Genomic DNA, 22687 nt, shown 5'->3' on the forward strand with positions numbered 1-22687 from the left:
CCTTCTAAAAATTGCTTAGCCAGAGGAGGGGTGGCACAGTCCGATTCTGGTGTAATGGCATAATTAAAAAGAAAATAATGCTACTCAATTTTCTCTAAGATTTCATATGAATAAATAAGTTTCAATCTTTCTTCTGCTAGAAACAAGCTGGATCACTTGTTTTGCTTTTTAATAACGGTACATCATTTCATTATACTTGCAGAAGTGCAGACTAGCATATATTTTCAAGCATAAATGTATTTATTAAAAAAACATTACAGAACTGCATTAGTGTAAGCTTTATAAAGTGTCCTATTGCTTTTTTTTTTTTTTTTAATACACCGTTCTTTGCCTTTATTTCTTTAATACTTTGTTCTTTGCTTTTTGAACTAAGCAGAGAAAACTTTTTCTCGCAGAGTTAATATTCTTGATAGGATACACGTATGTGTCCTTAAGTTAGAAATATTTTACCTCTGTGTTAGACATATTTTACCCCTGTGTTAGACACAGTAAAAAGTATGTGCCTAATATAAATTCCAGGAATCTTGTAAGCAGAAAGTAAGATAGAAAAGGAGAGAACAGGGGTTGTGTGTTGTTTTTTTGTTGGTGGGGGATTTTTTTTCCAGATTGTAATAATTAAAGATTTAGAAAATTCAAAATGTTTTTCAAAATGTAAATGTAAGTAAATTATGTATTACACTTGTCTAGATACTTACAAGAATCTGAAACCTTCTGCCAAAAATGAATATTTTAGCTTGCATTCAACTAATATGCCAACTTATGGTTACTTACATTTTACTCCTGTTTGCTACAGGTGAAATGGGTGAATATCAGACAGCTTATTACAGAGACAAGCATGCTGCACTCCCAAACTAGGATGACAGAACAAGTCATGGTACGTATTGTAATTTCAGTGCTACAATACATCTTCAAGCTGTCTGAGGTAAAATGCTTACTAAGCACAGCATTGGGGCTGTCAGATTGCTTCATGGGGTGGTAATTAAATTGAGGCAGTTCTACCGTTCATTTTGTGGAACTAAGCCAGAATTATCTGTATCCTAAAAATATTCTGCCATAGATTGCTGGTTGTAGCAGGAGCACAGTTTTTTGCATATAAATTATCTTTCATGGAAAACATCCTATTTCTCCCCGTTTTTCTCACATCCATAGGTTGTGGGGTAGAAGAGCTGTTTTGTAACTGGCCTGGTTTATGTCTGATGAAAACTGGTCATCAAAGACGGTATCTCCTTTAAGACTGCAGGCACTTGGGCTGGATTCCAGTTGTGACTAATGGGGATAAAGGATGGATGGTCATTGTGGCCAAAGGGGGCATTAAAGTTTCCTGCCTGATTTACAGTATTCTCAGCCTTGATATAATTTAGAATATCCAGGGTCCCACTCGGCTGTGGTTGGCCATTGCCTTAAAAATAAAGCTCAGTGCATGTGAGGAGGCAATGTGATAAATGAAGAGGAAGCTTCCCCTGGTCGTTTCTGGAGACTAGCCGCATTATTAAAATGTGCGGGAACTGCCATGCTGGGTCAGATCAAGGATCCCGGCAGCTCAGCAGTTTGTCTCCAGCAGAGCTCTGGTATTCTGCACTGAAAATCACTGCTAGTCCAGAGTGACCCTGGCTCTGAAATAGTTCTCTGGGTGTGGAGTCCTAGCACCTCCAATGTCTCCTCATCTGGAAATACTATCACTCATGTTCTTCCTGAGATAGTGTGATGAGAATTGCAGGTAGCGTTAGTGGCATACATACCAATGGATTTATAGAGCAGGAGGATTATGGTCTTGTTTTCTTCTCTGCTTATTTCCTAGTGAATCTGACCTTTCTGAACTTTTCAAGTTGCCTCAAAACTTGTAGTGAGGTAGGCAGCACAACTGTTGCTAGTTCAATGTCAAAAGTATATGCAACTCATCTAACTGCAAATTCGATTCCAAAGATGTTTTTTTAAGATTGGGAAGGGTGAGGCTGATGTGTAAAGGAGGCTCTTGTTGCAAATGTTTCCTATAATGCACAAGTGAATTTGTTTTGTAATTCAACATCCTTTAGAAGGTTGTTTGTTTTGAGTTCAGTTCATTTAGTCAGACAGTGAGAACTGGAACTGGGGTGAAATAGCATACACATGCAAAACAGGTTTTGAGTGTACAATGTGGAGGACCTGTTAATAGGTTATCTGGAAATAGATGAAATCTGCAAAAAGTCATAGTTAAACGTGTCCTTTTTTTGATGAAATGGTGGTGAATATGAATGAATGATGAGAAACGCTGAAAACCACTGTTGTAGGATTCAAAACATAGTAAGAAAAGGTTCTAAAGAAGAAACAATTTCTTGAAGCAATGTACTAAATTGCTTGACCCTTTCCAAACTAAAAAAATATAAATGAATGTATGGTAGTACTTAAATTGGTATCCAATAAATAGATACATTATTCAGAAAACTGTTATGTAGGAAAGAAGTTGCAAAGGGTGACTTTAATCCATGGGCTCTCGACTCGTCAGGGTCTACCCACAGTCAGGAGAGAGAGAGATGGATTCCTAAGGGGTAATTCAGAATAAGAATCTCAACTGACTTGGCTCTCACCTTGAAGCATAATTTGTCATCAAAGGATATTGTGACAGGAGACAGTGCAACTGTTTTATTAACAAGATTTCTTATACCATTCTCTGATTATGAAAAGGCCTTTTATTGTTGAAATCTGCAGTTTGCCATTTTTTAAATATATGTTTGAATCTGGCTCAAATATATAGCACATCAGAAGTATGACTTTTGGAAGATATAATTTTCCTTATTAATTAATAATTTTCCTCAGATTATTGAATTTTAAAGCACATTATCTCATTGCTTATTTGTCATATTTTTACCTCTCGTAAACCATGCTATATACATGTTCACATCCTTTGATTTTACTGCTGTTTTTCTTGGTTCCCTTGTTATATTTTCTTCCTTCTGTTTGATCTATTATACACAATGAACAACAGTTTTCACTTAGACTAATCTTTATGCTGGTTTGATTTTTAAATATATATTATAATGTTGTTAGTGATGTTATACTGAAGTCCCTAGTCCTGCAAAGGCTGATTCATGTTACTCACTTTGCACAATGTGAACGGTCCCATTGGAGTTCAAGAGTTATACACATGGGTGTAAAGCTTTGAGTGCTGATTGCCTTTAGTGGGCTCATTTTCAGTATCACAAAGCTGCATTTTAAGGACTGTTGCACAGATCTGAAAATGTACTTTTCACTGGAAACAACTGTAAAAATATGTCCTCAACTGGGAACCTGGAGAAGAGAATTTTAATTTGGATTAAATTAAGCATATATTTTGAGGGATACAGCTTGACCAGCAGTATTTTATGACTATCTGACAATCTTTTATATTCTTGAAACATAGAAATAGCTTTATTTTTGTACTAACTTTTTCACAGTTGCAGTTTATAGCACAAAGGATGAAGCAGTAAAAAGCAATACATTTGATTTTTTCCCCACATTCTTCTACTCAGAAGAAAGCAGCTAGAATAACAGGCAGTAATTAGCTTTCATCCAAATTGTGTATGAAGTTTTAGTCTGTAGACTCATTGCGCCTATGTCATCCTGAAGATTAAAGGTTTCTTAACTACATAGTGACACAGCAGGCTGAGCAAGCTGTGCAGGAGCTGGTGAGGTTTGTTATATAATAACTGATCTGTGGATCACTGGAAGAGTCTGGATTTCTGTGTCCGATCCAGACAAACAGAAATCTAGCTCATTGTACCCGTCTGGTTTAGTAGGTCACCATATACTACTGGGGTGCACAATGTGACTGATACGATTTCTGCGGTGCTGGAAACATATTATTCATCGAGATGCCAGATGCATACACCCAATAAAGTTAATGTTCAGCAATCTTTGCTTTTGGCAGCATGCTACAGCTTACTTTTTTTTTTTTTTTTTTTTTTTACCACTGTGGATACATTCAATGGATTTCAGGTGTTCTACAGTCGAGAAGACAGCTATGCATAATGTGCTCTGAAGTTACATTGAGATTATCCTTCAAGATTTGTTATTAGCACAAAAAGGAAAATATTCTACTGCATTTATAGAGAGCTTATAAGCAGTGAACTGTATTCTCTTCCACTGCAGAAACATAGCCAAGCAAAAGTGATTTGACTTTGGATAACAATTTCACCTTCTCAACTTGGGACAAGCAGATCTTTCTTTGACTTATCGTGGGTTTCCATCACCTAGTATTCAGTATGCCAATTTTCAAATACCCTTTATTGCTGTTGTCTTCTGTTACTTATTCCTTCTGGCAAATCTACTATTTGCATTTGATATAAAATAATTAATTTCATTTTCTAACCACTCCGTGAGTTCCACTAGTTGTTTTTCCTTTGCTTGGAAATAAAACTAGGTCAATTCCATTTTGGTTCAGTACCATCTAAATGAGTTATATGGTGCAGACTTTACTGTTATAACCTAGAAGATGTTTGGCCATCTGGACACCTCAACATGACCTCAGATTGGTCTAAGGGAGGTTCCCAGCAGGCTCACTTTCTCAGTTTAGTTAATAATATATGATATTTAGGTTTGATTTTTTTTTCTCTATTTCTTCTGAAGGATTCTGAGTTGATGGAGAGGGATGAGAAGAAACAAAATTATTGTTCATGTCCTTTATTTGTGCCTAGAATGTTGGAAAGAAGAAAGGATGTGCAGAGACAGTGGGTACCATTTTTTTAATAATTTCATCCTTTCACATTAATTTTCAAAATATTGATCCCTTTGGATATTTCAGATAAGCGGCTTTGCACAAATACCATCAGTGAAAGTAATGGTGATAGGATCCCAGTGGCTAAACAGGCTTAGAAAAATGTTTTGAGGAGTAATATGGGATATACTATGATGGGTGTCGTCGTAGCAGATCCTGTATTGATATCAAAAACTTGACTGAACTTTGTAAGAATGGAAGTCTATACTTTTGTATCTTTTAAACCAAGGAGGTAGCAAGACATACTGGCAATAGTACTCTTGAGTTTTAATACCCTCTCTGAAACATTGCCAGTGTTACGTTGTGTGATTCATTCTGTGATGTTGTGCTCCCCACCACCATTGGTGGTCATAATGGATACATCTGGTCTTGGTTTCTGCATCTGGCTCAAAGGGGATTCGGGGGAGACAGAGAACAACACAATAGCCAAGGTCTAAGTTAAGCATGCACCAGATGAATTATGGATGGTACACAAATATGACTGTAGGTCAGTCATCTTAGTCCATAAATAGTGGACAGTCCAGGGCCCGTTGAGCTCTCCCGCATGGCAGCAAGCTGCACGCCAGGATCAACCCTTGAGTAGTGACACCTCTCAATCCTTATTGCATCAGATTACTCAGTAAGTGAATTGGGAATAGGTGTGCTGAAACTTTGAAATCTTAGCTAAGTAATATAAAGGACTGATTGTGCACATAGAATACTTTAGACATAAACTGTTGACCAAGTCTGTGACTAAGTCTGGATCCAGACACACCTAAACTTCCATCTGATAAGTTCAGAATGCAAGGGGGTCATTTCTGAAGCTCATGGTCTCTATGTAGTAAATAAACAAGTGTACCTTGCCATCTGATCTTGTTAAACCACTGTCATTTGCTATCAAACTTTGTTAAATTGCTGATTTATATCCATAAACATATTGCTGCTTCTCTCTTACAGTGAAGTGTGCCACTCCATCCATGACAACTTCCCTGTGTCCATTATGTCATTTGCCCAATAAGGATGAACTAGAAAGATGATTAGAAATACTGTAAGCACTGTTGCACTTTAAAATTTCTTTGAATGAAATCAGAGGGGTTTTTGTCCTAACAGATACTTTGCAGACAGAAATCAATTAGTCTGATAGCATTACTCTTCTTCAAAATGGAATTGTATTGGACCAGTTTGATGTCTTCTTATAATTGCGCACTAGATGATTCTTTGACTCTTATCTCTCCCTCAGTCTGTGAATTTGAAACCATCAGGAAGATGTCACATTGGTATGAGTATTCTTCAGTGATAAGAACAGTAATTGTTGTAGGGAGACTTCTTAATCTTGGGTCACTCAAATCCCTTTTAAAGACAGCAGGTGCTCTCCAGAGCAAGCATTAACAAGAAGAGATTATGAGGTAACCTGTTGTTCTTTATATCTCAGCATCTCATGGCAAAGCTTACCATCAGCCAGTATGTTCAGAAGGCAGTCAGTACAGGAAAAAATTCAAATGTGACACAGGAAGGAACTAATGTTTTCAGTACTAAAGAGTGGATTCATTTTAAAGGCTGAATACTGAGAACTGTTAAGAGAAATTTATATTTATGCAAGATAATTATATATGAGTCAATTATAAAAGCAAGAAAAAAATTAGCAGAGGCTAAAAAAATGGAGCTGCAGATATTCATGGTGTAATGCAATCATGAAGAAATTCTGCTTCCTCAGAAATCAAAATCCAAAACTACATCTTGCCAGATTTGTGTCATGTTGCAACTTTCTTTTTCTTTCTAACCCTCATCTTCTTCCCAACTGTGGCAAACACTGTGAAAGTGAGTTAGTCATTTGTATTATCAGACTCTAGCACTGCTAACAGTATGACTTCATACATATGTGCTTGTGCTGTGGGCTGCTTAGCATTTACAGAGTGAACTCTTGAAGCTGAACGTGCTCAGGGTCTAACAGAGCTCTCCCAAGTACTATCACAGTGGAGCAAAACTGTCTGTTATTTTCAGCTCTCAACCTTTTATGAATTTCTGGATCCAAATGCCAACTAAATTTTGTTAAAATAAGATTTTGCATCTAATCCTGTCCATTTCCATCCAGATCATGATGCAAAATTATTTAAGTAAAGCACGTCTATAGAAATCTTTGTGAGGTCGAGAATTAAGCATAGGATAAATCACTGCATTCAAATGATAAAGCCCACTTTCAAAAGTAATTCAAGAAAAGATTTTTTAAAAGTATGTAGATGCAGAGGTGTACTTAGCACTTTCTAAGAGCACGCTAATCTCAGTGAGTGTTAGGGATTTAACCCTTCTTCACTCTGCTTTGAAAAAAATAAGCTAGGTGCCTATCTCTGCCTCTAAAGTTCCAAAATACTTTTTTAAAAAATCTGGCCTTTGATAACCCAAATCCCCTTGATTTTCAGTAAGACTTTTCCTCCTGAATTCTAGATCCTCATAGGTTTTGAGGGTCTAACTGTCTTAAATTAAAATGTGAGTTAAAGGCCCAGGTACTTTGAGCCTTGGTGATCAAGTCACTTCTGAAAATGAGTGTTAGACTACTAATCCCCTCAGGTACTTGTAAAATATTTTCCTGTCACCTCTAAGGAACTGTTCTAGAGGAATTTACTTTGTTAACCACTTGCTTTGTCTTGAAGTTTGTCTAACAAGTTTATGTAATATTTGTTATAGAGAATATTTTTTCCCCTAAAGAATGACAAAACTTTTTTAAAATGAAAAATTATAAAGATAACAAAAGTATATATTTATGCTTTCAGCAGGCGAATGTGTTTTTTAATGGAATTTAAATAAATTGAATTTTTATGATAAAAAAAGCAACAGTAAAAGCAGTGATTATGTTTTTCATAGTTCATTTGCCTCTCTTGCCCTGCAGATCTTGTATAGAAGGAAAATGAGATCCCTGGTGAAGCCTACAGTGTCATTGACTCTGAAGAAGGACTCAGAGACCCATTGGTGTTTAATGACCCTTATTGGCCTCCACAAAAGAAACTGGTATGATCTACTAAAAGAGACATATGGTTCTTTAGAAATATAAAGAAACACTGTTTTCTTCATGGGTAAACATTGTAGTCATGCATTTCTAAACACTGCCTGGTTTTAGATGACTGCTCTTAAAATGGCAGTCTAAATTTGGTGAGGAATTGCATTCATTTTTCATTAGTACTTGATCAACAGTAGTGGTATTTTACTAATACTGCAATCATGTAATTTTAATGCTCTTATTATTCTGCACTATCATATCAAACTAAACCAAACACAATACATAAGAGAGCTAAACAATACAATGAGAAGCAGCTAAACTGTTTTATAGGACATGTGCTATGTAGTGAAATGCAAAAGTTATAGGTAAGTGTTGGAATATTATAATATTTCTGTATTAATTTATTCATTTAAATAAAATATATAAAATGAGGAGAGAAGAGAAGAGAAGAGAAGAGAAGAGAAGAGAAGAGAAGAGAAGAGAAGAGAAGAGAAGAGAAGAGAAGAGAAGAGAAGAGAAGAGAAGAGAAGAGAAGGGAAGAGAAGAGAAGAGAAGAGAGGAGAAAGAAGAGAAAAGAGAAGAGGAAAGAAGGAGAGAAGAGGAAAACCCATCATTTAATGGCAAAACAAAACAAAAAAAATTTCACAGTAAAGAGTAGTAGAGATTCAGTTAGGATGATATAGGAAACAAGTAGGAAAAAATATATTGCAGTTACATCACAGAATGAACTGTATAGGGCCAGAACCTAGTGTACAAGTAGACTTTGGTTGTGGGCAGCGGTAAAGTGATGAATATACCTAAACCACAGTAGATAGACTAGTGTAGTCAAATTCTGATGGGCATTGTTGTGCTTCTCTCTCTAATGTGTGTCCCCAGAAAAAGAGCATCTGTATGATAGACACACAACTAACATCTTCCACTGGTTCTAGAGACACCATACCTGTGGCAAAATAGAAGTGCGGAGCCGTAGTTTTAGTTTCTCAAAGGGGTGTGCTTATTTTCTAAACTTGAATCATCCAGAGCAGGAAATATATTGAGCTGTTGGATTGGTTTTCTTAATCAGACTTTTTAGTGACTAATTATCTTTTCAAAAGTACTTGTAAAAACAATACGATTGGTTCAGCTAGCTTATAATTTTTTCCTACTTCAGTGTACTTCTCGATGTTCCTTTACAGGGGATGGAACTGAATCTGGCCATTTTCTGAAGTTTCATGAGAAGTAACAGTTTATGTAAACCAAGATTCCTCTTGAAAATCAATTCAGCAGCTTGAAGTAATGTACTTGTCATATGGGAATATTAATAAGAAAGAAAAATGACACAGATATATAAGAAATTAAACTAACTGCCTGTGTAGAGATATCAAAAAGCACAATGATAAATACTCTGAAATGTTTCTTGCAAGATCCAACCACTCTACAGTCATCAGAGATGCAAATGTTGAAAACTATTTTTTTCTAATACCACCCCAATGGTTTTGAAAAAACGTAGTATATGTAGACCGCTACGTTCCATATACCACATGTCAGAACCTTTATGTTGCTGGGTAGGGTCCTCTAAGAAAGTACACGGTCCAGCCCAGATTTTGCAGTATTTAGTGGAAGAAATGGAAAAGGTAAATTTGCCTCTCTCACTGTGACTGTAGGACGGAGAAAAAAGTCTAGTGGGGAATGACAGAAATTCAGACATCCCTATGATGGGGCTGATGAAATGCAAGGCAGAGACGGTTCCCTTGTAAAGGAACCAAGTTATTTATTCTTCCTGGCAAGACAAGAGAAAAGCAAGAGAAATTGTGATTCTCTGAGTCCCAATCAGACCTTTTTACCATATTCTGCTAATGTAAAGGGCTTTAGGATGGATTTGCATTCACTTTTGAGCCTCTTTGCCTATGAGAGAGTTTAAACTTGACATTCCCAGTCAGAATTCATTCTCTGGTCTGCTCCCCTGATAGTAAAATTGCCTTCTTTGAACCATCAAAAAGCTGCACTTCAACAGCCCATCAGGTTCAGGAACCAAACTTGAACATTGCTTGCCCAAAGGATTCAACTGACCACCTTGCATTTTTTTCTGAATTGTTTTCTTTTAAATGTTCATGTTGATAACCATAACAAAACACACTAATTTAAGAGAATCATGCCAGCTTTAAGTATGCTGCCTGGTGAAGGCAAGGGGGAAGTGTAGAAGCATGTATGAGACACTACTGCAATTTCCCTTTAAAAAATCTAGTATAGGTTTATTTCACTCTTTCTGTTGCATTAGTTATGAGGTGACTAAACGAATATGAAAAAACACTATGTAAAACAAAATCAATTAAGGGTTATCCAAAGAATGTAAATATATTTGATACTACAATCTAGTTTGGAAGAAACTCAAATTTGAAACAGAGATCTATTTTTCATTGTGTATGCCCTGCAAGGACATGAAAAATGCCAGTAAAATGGATGGCATAATGATTTTGGTAGCTTGGCAGACTTACCCTACTGGTTCATTTCTCTCTGTGTTGACTTTGTCCCTTACATTCCAAAGATGGATAAATGTATTAATGTGTAGTTTACGACACAGGTCAGGGTATCTTTCTCATTTGACCTTGAAAACAAATGTTCTGTCTGCTCTGCATGGATAATTCATAAGATTTAGTGGCTCATCTCTGTATGTTTGGCATTCAGAAATGTTGCTTCCCCAGATGTGTCACTGTCTTCTGTCCCAGTTAGGTAGTGTACTGCTGCTGAAAGCTGGTTACACATTTATGGGGCTAGACTTGTGTCCCAAAGTGATTTTTGGTTCTTTAGCTTGAAGGGACAATACATTGCTAACATGATGAAAGTCTCCCATTTTCACGAGTATCAGAATATACTGCTTTTATGCTCTTTGGACACAATAAAATTATATTGATTGAAGAAAAATGCTTGATGTATTTTAGGCAAAAAAATAGGCAATGGACAAACATCATCCTTAAAGAATTTTCCACTAACCAGTGAAATAATGTATATGCATACATGTGTTTGAGTACAAACACATAAGGAAAGAATCATAGCTGAGAGGAAATAAAGGGCAAAGGTAACATAACCTTGAATTGCTCACTGTTAGAAGTTTGTGTTAGCTGAATTACTACACAGTGATATCTAGTATGCAACAGTACATCAGTGCATATAGGATAGAAAGCTAGCAAAAGGGGAGACTATCAGTTTTTTAGAGGAAGCAACTAGAAGATGTGACGCCTCTGGTGAATATTGTACAATATTTAGTGGGTAAACTTTGAAGATATTTCTGATTAACTTCAGAACTTCATGAGATGCAGAACTCTTGCTAACTACAGGACTAACAACAAAAAACCTGACCCTGCTTCAGAGAGCTTGCAGTTAAGAGTAAGATAATCGAACAGTTAATACTATCAGGATACACCCCTCCACATCAGGAGGCAGTGAGACAGTATTGATCTGCTGGGTAAGCAGTAATCACATCTCATCACTAACTTAGTCATTATTGAGTCTGTAGTCATCATCGTAAAATAAAGATTTGATATGGGACTATGTCTGGGCATATAGTCACAAAAGCCAAACAAGTTGTTCAGCTCCACTTTACGGGACTATCTGTTCTGTCTACACAGAGAATATTTGTGAAGGTACATGGATGGGAACACTCGTAATACTTTTCTCAGACAAATGAAATATAAAGTCATAATAAGGGCATTTCATATTCCTGAAACCATAGCTACACAGACAACTCCAACTGGCACGAGACATCATTGTCATAGAATTAGACAGTTACCATAACCTACCATTATTATTTCTTCTATCCTTTGTGTGAGTACAAACATAGGTGCAGCTACATGGTGAGCCTCAGCAACTGATCCAAATTAAAAATAATATGGTTAAAAAAAAAACATAGGATTTTAGCTGCCTAAGTTCTTCAATCAGTTTATTGTGTCACTACAAACATGCTGTCCCAGCAAAGGAAAAGAGGTAGGAGATTCAAAAATGAGAATTATTACCTCCTGGGAGCGGCACTAAGTTTTTCTAGCTGAAGGTGTGGCTAGAATTGTGGTAGTAGAAAAACTGTCTCCAGAAATAAGACAAATAGTGATAACAGTGTATTGCACCCTAAGAAGGATGGTGCTGATCTTGAGCTTATTGAATATTTGTCATTTCCATAAAGTTTATAGCACAGTAGCACCAGTAGTTGATTAGATATTTTTAAGAGATTCTCAAGAATTTAATGCTTTTTCTTATATTATGTCTGTGCCTATTAAAATATAGACTAAATTCTGTGCATGATTATGTTCATAAGAGAACAGTATTAGGACAGCTGCTGAAATTCAATTAATTTTATGGGGAGATAACACTTTTTAGTTCACAGCAAAGTTAAGAAAGATGGGCTTGAATGGAAAAATCTGTATCCTGGAATGTAGCTTTGTCCTTGTTTTGGTGGTTAAAAGTGGCATATTATTCTACAGGGATATGGGAAAAATCCTGCCCCCACCCATGCCCAGGGGCTACTAAAGGGCAGCATCACCAGTGTCCATGGGCAGCATGAACAAACTGGCTCCTTGCAGTTGCTCCTACTGCTGAAGAGGAACCCATATCTGAGCGTTTTCTCTCTCTGGTCCCTGTGCAGGTGCTGCTTCAAAGAACAGTCTGTGTATGTATTATGCAAGTTGGGCAGAACTTTGAGAGTTCTATGTGCCTTGGAGTGAAATGTTGCTGTTACGCTCAGCTCCAAAGGTGTGCCCACTGAGAGCAAAATCTATGTCACTGGTGGGCCCTCCTGCCTTTCACTGGTGAATCAAAGTCAACCACCTCCTGCATTTGAGTCCACAGGGCAGGTATGCCGGTGTCCCTGGTGCACTGTGTGTAGGTATCAGCATCCAACAAATGCACCCCAAACACAGCCAGCCCACAGGGGCTCTAGAGGTCTGATCTGAATGTGAAAGTACATTTTATTTCATCTGTGCTTGGAGAGTAACACATAGAAGTTCTTCTTGAACAGCATGACCAAGTTAGATTTGTCCACTGTTACCCACCATGCCCTTTTCAAAGTATGAAACAAAACCAAATGCATAGTACTTTTAGCAAATAATTTCTCCCATTCTTTTCTCCCATTCTTCCCTTGCTCTTCCCGCTCCCCTCCCAGCTGATTCACAGTGACTATAGGGGGCAATGCAACCTCACCATACAGCTTGTGTACATCAGCTCCATACCACATTAATAGGTGGAAACTTTTAAGTCTTAGTTTTTACTTCTTGCTTTTGAATAATTTGTACTATGATAAAGATAAACTGTGTTGTTACTTGGCCTCCATAAAATGGAAGGTTTTAACTTCAGATAAGCTTTTACTAGTTATATCTTTTTTGTTTGTAATTGAAAGTTAATAAATAGTGATTTTATTTCATACTACTAATTCAAATTAAAGTCTAAAATAAAACAAGACATAAGAAACAAACTAAAATAATTTTGAAATTCATTTGACATTGATCATTAAGCAGAGCTGCTCCAAGTCTGTATGTATCTCATATTCATGTAATTCAATCTATATGCCCATCAATATTTCTGATGCAGTTTAATTTCTTCAGATCAGTTTCTTTCTGACATAATTCAGGCTTCCAGAAGTTACTCCAATTTAGAGTGCTTAAATGATAGTCTTATATTTCCCAAGATTTTTTAAAAAGAATGTTTATATATTAAAACTCCTGAATGAAAGGGCAATTGTCATAACAATAAAAATATTCATATATTAAACTGGTTGCATTTTTCTTACATTGATTGAGTGCACTTCACAGTAAGCAAGCAAAGAGTGATAACAATAATTCCAACTCTTTGTGCTCAACAGTGTATATTTGTGTACCTGAGCTTTCCTTCCTCGACCTTTCTGCTTTTTGTAAAGGAATAGTTAGAGGATGAAGAGCTGAACTTCTGTTGACTTGATTAGAAAAGCTGTTGTTACAGAATATTTTCTATTATTATAATTTTGTGTCATTACAATTTTTGACAGTTACTGTTTACCAGAGTTTCCCTGAAGCAAAAAAGATTTAATGTTCAACATATGCATTAAAATGTGTTCTATTTTAACATGTTAAAGCTGATAGAAATATAATTTAAGCAGAAATCTGTGTTTAATAGTGCAGCATATAGAATCTCTGAACACAGATGAAACTGGAACTTCTATCTGAAGGGAAAACAAAGCCAACAGTAATCTACCTTAATACTTACAGTTAGATCAATGTGATATTTTTGTAATGAAATTCAAACAAGGTGAAGCTAAAGTAGTGTGGGTTTTGTTGTAGAAGCAAGGCATAGTTTGAAATCTAGGCTTTCATACTTGGTGGCTTTATATGGCTCATAACCAAATGTAGAATTTTCAGCTGAAGTTCCTTTTCCATTTTCTCATCCATTCAAAATCAGACCTGACTGTTAAGCACAGTAAGTCTTGAATTCCAGAGGAAAGTCCACCAACCTCACTGAATGCTGAAAATTCTGAGTTTCTAATCCTCTAATGTGAGCATTTCAGGTTTACTCAATAGCTTACTGACCTTTACTTAGCCATGTACACATTTCACTGGGAATTTTCAATGCTTTTTCACTAAAAATCGTGTTCAACAATATTTCCTGATCATTAAGACCTGTGTACCTAAAGCATAGACTGAGAACATCTTCTACAAGCCCAGAATACAAATCTCTATCTTTTCACATAAGCACAACCTCTTTCTTTCTGTCATTTGTCAGATTCATGTGAAAGCCAGTTTTAATAACTCCTGATATTAAATACTGCTGGTGAGTCTGACCAGTTTATGTATGGTGGTGTTAGGATTTGATCCTTCCTTTCCAATCTTTGTCCAAGAACAGTGCTCAAAGTGAGGCTAGAAAATAACCTGTTGAGCTTGATGATCCATGTCTACCCACAAAAATAAAACTAAAAAAGCCCAAAAAGCCACAGAATAAATTTTATAACTTTGAAGAATGAAGTGAATAGTTGCTCATCTGAGGACTTGAAAGGGCAAAATAATTAAAAGGAACAAAAATATCAAATTAAAGCCATGGTTACCTACTCACCATGGCAAAAGAATTCAGTAGTTAAACAGACTCTCACCTTGTTCTTATAGATGGCAGCTGAGAGTTATTCTGTTAAAAAAGTAAAATGCAGAGCAGCACTAGCAAAAATTGTACAGGAAAGTGCTGAATGACTTGAAAAACTCATGTAAAAATGGAAAATAATTAAAAGTAGGTAGCATTCACCAGAATAAATTATGAAATAGAGGAGACACTTGCAAGAAGATGTGATATAGACCAGTGATGGTTGAAAAATTTCTGATATGGTGTCTGTTGTTAAAACAGGACCAGAAAGAGATCCTGGGAATTAAGACCAGTGAACTTCACCTTGCTTCTGGGGAAAGTGATTGAGAGTCTAATTAAGGATAGAGTAGTTCAGCTCATGGATAAGTATAACCTAATAGTGTCAAACCTGCACAACGTCAGTAAAGGGAAAGCATGCTTCTCTAACCTGCTAAAGTGCTTTGAAAAAGTTAATAAAATAGTAGATAAAGGTGACCTGGTGAACATAATTTATTTGGATTTTCAAAAAATTCCTGATACAGTCCTTCATAAAAGACTATTGAGGGTAAATTTTAACTATGATGAAAGTGGCAAAATCTCACAGTGGATTAAAAATTGAATAAATGATGGCAAAAAACTACAGTCTTCTCCTAAGAGTGTAAAGAGGTTAACAGCAGAATGCTCTGAAGGTTCACATTGGAGCCAGTGTTACTTAATATAATTTTTAATGATTTGGACATTGTATCTGCTAAAAGTGACATTAAATGTTAGTTAGCCAAAGTGAGACGACTGTGAGATTAGGAGAGATTGGTTAGACTACAACAGATACATTTTTACTTGGATAAGTGTAAATTTTGGTAATCATTTTATGGGTTATTTTCAACTCCAGCATGGTATTATATACCACTATGTTCTAGTGAGAATAATTTATCTGCTCTCAGAGTAAGGACCCATTAGATTTCGCTGCAGCATCCATGTGAAATGATTTGCCCTCTCTAGGTATAGGAGCAGACAGGGTTACATGAGAATGAGGAATTCCCATCTGTCAGGTCACTGGACCTTTTCCTCAGGGTAACCAGGCTGCATGACCAGAACAAGAGTTGTGTTTATCATAAAAGGAAAAATCCTTCTTCATAAATAATTCCTGATGGATCTTGCTGGAGTGTCTGTGTTTTTGAGGTGCTGTTAACTTTAATTATGGCACTGAGGAAATCACTGGCACTACTGCCTACTATCATCTGCAGCCCAGAATGTTGTAACCCACCACTGGTTTTTTTTTGAAGCTCTTACCTGTTACTTCCCAGCACTCTCAATGCCATCTCCTCTTCATGAAGTGTCTGTAAGAACTACATTCAGTTTTGCACTTCTTTCTGGTATGGACATCCCCGTTGGCTGTCACCTACTGTTAAAGAGGATCAGGAACCTTTGCCTGATCAGGTTCATTCAGAAATCTGATAGGTTCTGGGCTTTGGATTTTGAGTTTGGTTGAGATTATTTTGTTGATTTTATTCTTTTTCTCCAATCCTCTTTCTACACTGCACTGAATTTTAAATCTGTAAGATTATTTAAAACACTACTCACTGAAGGACTAAAGTAGCATATGGTGAGACCATGACCTTATATTAAGCATATTAGACATAAGACACTCAGTTCGTGCTGTACTGGAGGTGTCACGTTCACTCTGATGAAACTGAAGTCCATTCATTTTTTTTCTAATGGTAAAAAAGTGAGAGCTAGCAGATGATGTCTCCTTCAAAACTGGTATGGGTTCATCTAGTTTTAGTATAAGCACAAAGAAGAGAATTTTTTGTCTTGCTTTCTATAATTCTTCCTAAAAGAAATCCATTTTACTATATATACTGAGGCAAAAATGCAGTCTTTGTAAAATGCCACATTTTGAACTATGAGTAAACACAGTAAGAAAAAAAAAGATGATTTCTTGGTAAAAAAAAATGTGTGGAAATAAAAATGCTAAAAATAGGATTTATCTTGATCAATAACTCATGCTTTTAATTTTTTTGTGGAAAATATTAGTAGAATTCTTTAAATAAAAAGAACTAATGCATTTTTTTTTCTCTTTTGTTGTTGCAGCCCTGTTTGTATTTACATCCAGTCATTTATTGCCCATTAAAGAAGTAATGCTATGTTAATGTAAGGGAAAAAATCAATGCTACTCAGATCAGTAGCTGTGGGGAAACAGTGCAGCAGCTGGTTTGCAAACAGCAAGCCCACATAGATCAATGAAATTACAAGCTAAATCTGCTGATGCTCACAAACTGCTCCAGCATTGTGATGTCTAACCTTTCTCAAGTTCAAGATCTCTGGCAAGCCAGCAATAGCTAAATGGGAAAAAAAAAAAAAAGACACAAAAAAATAGCAAGCAAGAAACAAAGAAAAAACATAACAGACTGGTGAAGAATTTTAGCATGATATGTAATATTCCACTTTTGAAGTTATCAGTATAACTGCACGTTTGTAACAGATATAAAAGCCACTGTAATCTCCCAGTGAGCAAAGCTGCGATCTACGCACTCTGGAGATTTTCTTCCTGAGGAATGTTCAAATCTGTCACATATTACCTTGAACTGTACCACTGGAGGGCTAGAGAGCACTTCAGTAATGTGCCTGTTAATGCGAATTCCAGAAAATAATTTATCAATGAGCAACAGTACAGCTTCTGCTATGTGCAATGTCTTTTATTTTATGACACGGTTGTAGCCTTTAAAACGGTTTGAATTTTGTTAACTTGTAAATTAAACATGCAACATATTTGACTTGTTGAATGCAAGATTCATTTGCATATTTTATGCTATTTGTATGGGAAGAGAAGGAACCCCTTTTACCCCAGGGAAAACAACACTGGGATTCATCAGTATCCTGTGAATAACATGCCTTTCAAATGATTATTTTCAGGGCAGTCTTCACCCTATTTGTGCCACCTTTTTAAACACCACAGTATTTTTCAGGCATTAATCAGCAAGAAGACAGGGAGAACCAGTCTTTGAAGACTGGTGTAAAATGGACCACATTTTAAAAAGGGAAATAAGTTCATTCCAAAAGCAGAAAAAAAACACATCTTGAGTTTCCTTCAAATATTGATGTGCATTTTGTGGGGAACAAAATGTGTACTTTGCAAATATACTGTTCTTATTGTCTACTAATCTCTTATTGTTTTATATATTAATTAAATGTCACAGTTTGATTCTGTTCTATTGTATCTGTTCTGCAGGTTGTAAATAAAAATCTTTGAGAGGTTGGAAACATTTTTTTTTGTCCTCCAACCAGGGAGTAGCAGAACAGAAAATGGAAGTCCAGTTAACTGTCTTCTGCCATTGTAGGCCTGTAATATTTTACAGACCGAGCACATTCAAGAATAAAGTCAATAGTGGAGTAAAGTTTGATTATTTCTTGTACAGTTGTTCCTCCTGAAAGGACCGTTTTTAAATTTGACTTAAAAGTTGCTTTTCTTCTCTAACTTTCTCAGATACCTAATAATGAAAACAAAATGAAGGAATATTTTCATTTTTGAGTGCTAGATTTCTGTTTCTCTTTTGCTGATAGGCTTTCCCAGGTACAGCCAGTTTCCTTTCATTGCTGATCTTTATGTCGATTTGTTACTTTACAGGGCTGCTCGGCAGTGCTGATGGCAGGATATTTCATGCTTGATGTGGACGGAAGACTGATTGTGCAATATCCGTGACAGTTACTAACAAGGTGAAAGCTGACTGTATACACTAGCAGTGCTGGTGGTGTGTGAACACTGATGGAAATCTGTCTTTCTACTCCACTTATGAGCTAGGAATGAGAGAGGGATGCCCAGCAGAGGCTAGGAGTTGCTGCTCCCAAGACTAATCCAAAATTCGAAATGCTTGTGAGGAAACATCAGCATTTTCTCATAGGGTCATAGGTCAAGAGCAGGGGTGTGCTCAGATTCAGTGTAGGACTTCTGAGAACTTTGTCTTCAGATTTTATTAAGGTTTCCTTCTTTATTTGGACTTTATTGAGAAAACTCTAGTGAAAATTCTGAAACTGCTGAGGTACATCTAAACTAAAGAGAAGGGGCCTGTTGATTAACAGCATGACCAGGATTTCACCAAGTCATTTTTGAAGCAAAATATGAATTTGTGATGAAGACTTTGTGGTCATCAAAAGTAAATTAAAAGCCTTCTACAAGGAAAACTGTTCCTATGAAGAAACTGAGATGAAACAAAAATGAGAAGAAAAGAAATTAACCCGGTCTATGTGCCTAGCTCAGGTTTGCTTAGTCCACCTTACAAGTAATACTAACTGTTATTTTGTTTGTCTCTTTCCATGCATAATAGTTTGACAATCAAAGTATAAACCTTGTGCATCATAAAGAAGTGTATTATTGTAGTGGAGAAACAAAAGGGATGATTGCAGGGGTGCAATTGCATTCTTCAGACTTTTTTATTGTAACAAAAACATCACTGTAACTAGAGATCCCCAGCAATAATTCCTCTTGACTGCAGTAAGTACCTACTTTTGAGGAAGAGAAAGCTGATGAGCTGCAGGCTTCCCTGCTGCTAAATTCATCTAACAACCTACTCCTGATGTTTTCTGCTTTAAAGACCAATAGGAACTTTATAGATTGGTTGGATGCTCTTCTTTCCAGTCTAGCTCAGTTCCTGAAGCTTTTCTGTTGATCTGAAAAGCTGGATGCAGTTTGGTTACTAAGCAGCATCAGACCTGAGCATTATTCATTTACACTATCACACCAGCCGTGGGGATACGTGCGGTTTTACAGAGATTTGTGTCTATAGTTCTGCCTAATCACCCTGAATGTAAAGGACCTACGGGTTTTGTAGTTTGGCCTTATGCCTTCATCTGTGCTATGAGTTCACCTCTACAAGGATAGAAACTGAAATCCTGAAATAAGCATCCTGAAGTATCTCAAATCTTTAAATCTGCGCTCAGACCAAATCTGAATTTTGAGGCTTTGGTTTCTCTTTTGGTCATAATTTCTGACAGCGATCAAAAGTAAAAGTGAGAAATTAAGAGCTGCCTCAAAATTTTGTTTGAAAAAGAAAGATCAGCTCCTTTGACAAATAGGAATATGGTCGGGCAATCTTTTTCTCTGATCTCTGTTATTGTCAGCAATGTTTATGTGCTGAATTGGATCTAGATGAATAAGTGTTATGACAAAAGCTATACTATTATATCAGAACATTGCTGGAAAGTAAAGCAGATACCATGAAAAATGCTGTTTTGATGAGACAGCTAGGCCTCTAACCTTGAACAGCATCTACACTGGGTGCTCATTTGAAAAGAACAAAATGTTTCACATCCACTCATTGTTCCCACAAAAAAAATATTTCTTGAGAAATATATGTATAAAATTCATATGAATTCTATGGAATTATGTGTTGAGGTATTAGATGTGTTTGTATAGGCACTACAAGATTTTATCTTAGTATCTGTTTTACTAGTAGACTTAAATGCACCCAGAATGCTCTCATTCAAGACGTAAGCAACGCTGCATTGGCTTTTAGAACCTAAGTATCATTTCTTCCTGAATGCTACAGAACATGATTCTGCTCTTGGTGTATGCCAAATGTGTGACTAAATGCCTATTGTCCCTTCTGCCAGCTTCTTATACTGCTCTGGTTTCCCATCGTGCTGTGACCAGCAGGGTCAGGAGTGCCTCGCAAGCCTCTTCTGTGCAAGCATCAGCAGGTATGGTGAGGGGCGGGGGTGGCCTCACACTTGGTGTGCAGCTGAGCTGCTGGGATAACTTGTCCAACTCATCTCATTTAAAAGATTCTTCTGGAGTTTGGTATCAGCATTATATACCATGATGTGGCCTGGTTCCCCTAAAGTGTGCCTCTTGCCACTTCACTTCACTGCTGGCAAAAAGCACTTAGAAGTACTTTTCTGTTATTTTCACCAGAGTAATCTTCGGTCTGTAATGGCTGATCTTACAGAGACAGTCCTTTCCAGAGTGTGATTTTCCACTTACATAGACCTGGGTTTCCATTCTGCCTCTTTGTCAATATTCTGCATTTAAAGTCATTGGTTTCAGCTTTGCCAGTGGCTCAGCAATCTTGATCCCATAGTGAATGGGAAAAACATTACAGAAAGGGACAATGCTGCCCTTCTTGTCATGAGCAAAGTTCTGTTCTGCAGCAAGGCTAATTTACAGTGAGAGAAATTCAGACATAAATAAACAGGGTTATAAAAACATTGCCTATACAACTTTGACAACAACTAAAAAATAGCGTAAGAGATGTGATGTGTTAAATATGTGTTGTAGATTTATAATACTAGGGCTCATTTCTCTGTGTCTCTCTCTGTCTGTCTCATTGTGCACAGCCTGTCTCCCTGAAACTGGAAATTAATGTGTTGGATGGGCTGTCTTTGACATTCGTTTTCATCATTCCCATGCTTAGCACCCCAAAACAACTTTCTGATAATGAAGTTCATGTTAGAAGGACATAGTGGACTTTGGTACATTAGACAGTCTAATATGTGTGCAAGACTAGTACTGCTTACCTTATGTTTATTGTAGCATCACTGCCAGATCTGCAGTGGTGAGTGGTCGTGTCAACATTTCCTTTACGAATCTTGGTATTTTAGGGCTTAAACCACAAATGTTGCATTTCAGCAGTGGTGCTGCTCGACACATGTTTAGTCATCAAGAAAATGATTTTTCAAATTTTACATTTAAATTGTTTTAGCAGTTTCGTTCTTTCATTGCAGATGCCTCAAAAATACAAAACAATGTGGGGAAATGGGAAACAAGTTTATAAAGCTTTTCTTTTTTCTTTTTTTCTTTTTTTTTTTTTTTTTCAGAGCTTGACTCCTATAAGTGGTTTAATTGCTCCTTTGGTCTGATAGTTTGTGTGTAGTTAATGTGTTTTATTGTATTCACATAGGAAGTGACTCTATGACAAGAACAGCTATTCTAGTCTGGAGGGTTTGGGTGGCTCAGTAATGACAATCTCACTGACAGCCATTCCCCCTTGCTAAGATTTCTGTGCTCACCTGATGGTGAGCAGACCTGGACCTGTTCAGATACCAAATCTGTCCAGCTTTCTTCATTTCATATATATGAAAGTTTGCCTTAATACTTCACTTAGCAAAGGGGTATTAAAATTGAACATCCCTGAGCATCTGCTACCTCTATCAAATCTTCAGTACTGTTTTTTTTTCCTAACTTGCTTTAACCTTCAACTATGTTGACAGGCCACCATCCCTAGCCCAATAGATGGAACAGGTTTGCCTTTATTTTACCCTCAGCACTACCTTCTATTTCTCACAGAGGGTTTCATGGAGTTTTTTTCAATGTCGCCATTATTTCTGCTCAAGGTATATTACAAGCTGCTGCCTTACTGCTGGCATATTATTCAGGCTGTAGGATGGTAAAGGTTTCCACGTGGGGCAGCTGGCCAAGTCAGTGCTCCAGGCAAGAAGCCAAGGCTGTTTTTTTTTCTAGTGTTGCCACTTTCTTTCCTCTCTGGTACAAGACCTCCCATCTTCTCAAACTGATACAGAAAGACTATTAGAAAATTAATCATACCTCAGGTGTCTTGGGGAATATACTTGATTTCCCAGTTACTAATGTGTGAAAATCTTACACTGGAATAATGCCATATGTCAACTTGTGGCAATATCAGGGAAATATTGACAACGTTTCATTAATGAAATGTTGAGCTTGAATGACCTGTAGGCTGAAAATCCAGGCTACATAAATTTAAAATAGTCTCTCAGCTATCATTTGATCTAGGGTTCCTGCATCAACAAGTATGTTGTCTCTGTGGTCAGCATAAAAAAAATAGTATTGCGTTCCTGTAAGAAAATCTTGCCCAAAGACTAAAACTAGAAAAATCTCACACTGGTATATTAGTAAGGAGGAACTTTTTAATTCTATAGGGCCTTTTTTTTTTTTTTTTCCCCTTTTGTAGCTATATGATAGGCCCCCCAGT

General features: G+C 36.7%; 1 long non-coding RNA gene across 1 annotated transcript; it reads left to right on the plus strand.

Annotated features, from left to right (window-relative positions):
* Positions 1 to 792: 792 nt before the first annotated feature.
* On the plus strand, positions 793 to 18823 carry LOC113478908. Its single transcript, XR_003398158.1, has 3 exons — positions 793 to 874; positions 7593 to 7711; positions 18370 to 18823. It is a non-coding gene; the product is annotated as an uncharacterized LOC113478908 (long non-coding RNA).
* The last annotated feature ends 3864 nt before the right edge of the window (positions 18824 to 22687 follow it).

This window comes from Athene cunicularia, assembly GCF_003259725.1.
Source record: "Athene cunicularia isolate RWA chromosome 3 unlocalized genomic scaffold, athCun1 chr3_part1, whole genome shotgun sequence".
Classification (NCBI taxonomy): domain Eukaryota; kingdom Metazoa; phylum Chordata; class Aves; order Strigiformes; family Strigidae; genus Athene; species Athene cunicularia.